The following is a 3,474-nucleotide window of genomic DNA, read 5'->3' as shown; positions in this document are numbered from 1 at the left end:
CTGCACCCGACGGGACTGTCAACTGGGGGAGACGCACCTCCTGGTCCAGTAAAGATGACTACTCCGGAGCTCATCGTTCAAGGAGGAGCGACCTACCTTGAACCAAACAAATGTGAGTATGATCTGATCCTTCTTCCGAGGATTCAACAATAGACGATGTTATTCTTAACTCTAACTAGATCTTTATGCTAATTTCACAATTCCATTGCTCGATGCTAACCAAATCTCTAATTAGAATTTCACCAAGTTTACTATTGATATAGTCCATGCATTCATAGGGTTCTATGTTCACATTCTAGTGTTCATATATTCCCAAGGTCGATAAGCATTTGCATAATCAAATATCATTTACATAATAACAATACCTTATAATGCATGATTACAATGTAAATATGCTCAATGAATTAGCATAGACATAAAAGGTGATTCAAAGATTTCGGATAGCACCACCCACCTGTAGTGGTGTCAACAACTAGAATCCACGTCTCGAACTGTGCCAACAACAATATCACGCGACTCAATGCAATTAGTGCCGAATTGGCTTCTACCGTAATTAGTGCGTCGCCGACCTGTCGGAATGTCAATTTAGACTTTCGAGCAAGTTTAACTTTCATTTATACAAGAATAAAAGAGATTAAACTTGAGTCATTTTCTCATTTTCGCAAACTTTGCATTTCAAGTCCACCTTATATATGTGCATATACTATTAACAACACATACTATAAGGTTGGTTCTTTAGGGCTTCAAGCACTTACAAATTTCAGCATTTAAGGAGTCTCTTATTCTTTCTTGTCAGCAATTATCATTACACTAATTCAGGAATTTAAGGTTAACTTATTCCAAATTTCATTCTCAATTATCTTGCATATACACACATTTATATGCACATATATACTCATATATATATAGAGCTTATTCTATAAGTTTTCCATAATGTGAAGTTCGGCTCAGCTTGGATTTCAGCATCATGCTGAATTCTACTTATGCTGAATTTTGAGCATTTCTGCCTTTCAATTCCCATTGAGTAGCTAGTAGAAGTAGGGAACAATTAACTATTATACTTGGAAATTTCCTGAAGTAACCAATAAAATTCCAGTTAGAAATAAGTATTCACCTTACCTTGATTTAGTACTTCTCCAATTCCATTCAACTTCCACTATCTCAAAAAGCCTCAAATCTCCATTTAAAATCTGAAATTTCAGCAGCAGCGAATCCTTTTCTCAATCAATTCTGAACAACTAAATTAGCCCTAATAAGTTATTAACTTAGCTCACCTTATTTGCTGCCCCTTTTTATTCCTAGATTCAACAGCTAAGAATAATTCATTCCAAAGCTTTGACAAGTTGGATCATCAAGCTGTCATCACTAATCAACTAATGCTCAGTCCTGGCAGCAGCTCTTCAAGTCCCTACTCCAATTCGGTTCACCCAGGAATTCCCTTATATGCCACTCCAATGTAGGAATCCTTCCAAGTTGTTTTCAGCTTTAGGCATTAAAATTCTGCATTAAGGCCTTCCTCAGCTGCAACCTTACTTCTGCAGCCCACAAATCCAATTTTAAATCTGAATTTTCAGCAACAAACAATCATTCCTCACTTCCTTCTATTAATTCGGTCTCTACTGAAATTCCTGCGTGTAGATATATATCATCTAACTCATTTCTAAGGTAATTAGCTCCATAGTAGTTAGATATAGACTTGGCTCACCTTAATTTAAGGTTCTATCAAGCTGTTCACTGCTGCAAGTGACCCAATTCTCTACTTCAGCAATACCACAGTAGGAATTCCTTCAACTCAGCTTCACCAATTTACTGGATTGAATCCCCTGGCAGTCAATAAGGTTCTTATTACCCTTACTTTTAAGGTAAGTACCCTAATTACAATCAAACAGCAACTTATACTTACCTTAATTTAGTAGGATACCAATTTGTTCTCAGTTCTGACAGCACCCAGGCAGGAACTTCACTTGACAACTTCACTCAGCTTACTACCCCCAATTTTGCCCATTCCACTGTAGGAACTTTTAATCAATTAATTCTAAAACAGCTAACTTGACTATAGTCAATTACTAGAATCAAATTACCTTACTTGGGATGTTCTCCAGCTAGTACTCTAGTCCACACACCCGAGATATCAACTCGGCAACTCAAAACATCAAGACTGCCATCAATTCTCTTAACTACACATCCTGGCAGTAATTAATCATTACTCATAACTCTTCTTAAACCCAAGTACTTAATTACAACTAAATACCAAGATAAACCTACCTTATCTTGATATGAACCCAGGTTGTTCTCAGCTCACTTCTTCTTCTTCTTCTTCTTCTTCTTCTGCTGCAACCTCAACGCAGCAATACTAGAGAGCTGAAGCTCGGCTACTCCTTTCAGCTCCAACGCAGGAAAGGTTCCACTCCACCAATTCTTCTTTCACAACGCTTTAATTAGGCTCAAGAGAGATAAAGAGGGAAATAGGGATAAGAACGAAGGAGAGGGAAGAAGTTCTGTACAAAGATAAGTGTCAGGTGGCTGGGGTTAAGATAAGGATGGCAATTTTGCAACTTAACCCACCAAAATCTGAAATTACACTGCAGTCCTGCTGCAGATTTTCTGGCAGCAGCAACAACATTAACCCCTTTTGCACTTCAATTTTTACTTCAAATACCTTTAAACACTTCCCAAATATACTAGCACATCTCTACACATTACCAAATTAATTTGGAAGCGATTAATTTTTATTTTAGCATTATTGCGATCAATTTGATCTCAATTAGCTACATAATGGAAATTCGCTACATAATGGAAATTCGATACATTACAATCTCCCTTCCTTAATTAGTTTCGTCCGCGAAACTTAAATTCATACCTTAATTCTCTTGATCGAATAGATGAGGGTAGGCTTCGCGCATAGCTTCTTCCAATTCCCAAGTAGCCTCTCGCCCCAAATGATTGCTCCATTGCACTTTCACATAAGAAATAGTGCGATTTCGCAATTCTCGCACATCTCGATCTAGAATGCACACTGGATATTCTTCATAGGTCATATTCTCCTGCAAGTCCACTGGTTCATACTCCAGAACATGTCCGGGATGATGTACATACTTGCGAAGGTTCGAGACGTGAAATACATTGTGTACTCCCTCGAACTTCGGCGGTAAAGCCAATCTATAAGCTACTGCTCCAACCCGCTCTAGGATCTCGTAGGGTCCAATGTATCGAAGACTAAGCTTTCCTCGAACCCCAAATCTCTTTATCCTGCGCATAGGCGACACCTTCAAGAATACTCGATCGCCGACCGCAAACTCCAAGTTCTTTCGGCGCTTGTTGGCATAACTCCGCTGCCGCGACTGGGCTGTCAACAATCTCTGGCGGACTAGGCGTACCTTTTCCTCCGCTTCCTGGAGTACATCAGGACCAAGCACCATCCTTTCTCCTACCTCACTCCAATGGATAGGGGATTGACACTTTCTCCCGTAGAGA

General features: G+C 39.1%; 1 long non-coding RNA gene across 3 annotated transcripts; it reads right to left on the bottom strand.

Moving 5' to 3' along the window:
- Positions 1 to 52: 52 nt before the first annotated feature.
- Positions 53 to 2,705, bottom strand: LOC109706250. Of its 3 annotated transcripts, XR_002215126.1 has the most exons (6): positions 2,266 to 2,705; positions 2,082 to 2,186; positions 1,904 to 2,009; positions 1,706 to 1,823; positions 455 to 569; positions 53 to 96 (listed from the first exon to the last, which is right to left on the bottom strand). It is a non-coding gene; the product is annotated as an uncharacterized LOC109706250 (long non-coding RNA). The 3 variants fall into 3 exon arrangements; XR_002215125.1 differs by lacking the exon at positions 53 to 96 and having other exon boundaries at positions 326 to 569; positions 2,266 to 2,671; XR_002215124.1 differs by lacking the exons at positions 53 to 96; positions 455 to 569 and adding an exon at positions 1,209 to 1,628 and having other exon boundaries at positions 2,266 to 2,611.
- Positions 2,706 to 3,474: the final 769 nt, after the last annotated feature.

This window comes from Ananas comosus, unplaced genomic scaffold, assembly GCF_001540865.1.
Source record: "Ananas comosus cultivar F153 unplaced genomic scaffold, ASM154086v1, whole genome shotgun sequence".
Taxonomy (NCBI): Eukaryota; Viridiplantae; Streptophyta; class Magnoliopsida; order Poales; family Bromeliaceae; genus Ananas; species Ananas comosus.
Note: the sequence above shows the minus strand (reverse complement) of the source record. Positions and strands in the feature narration are given on the sequence as shown.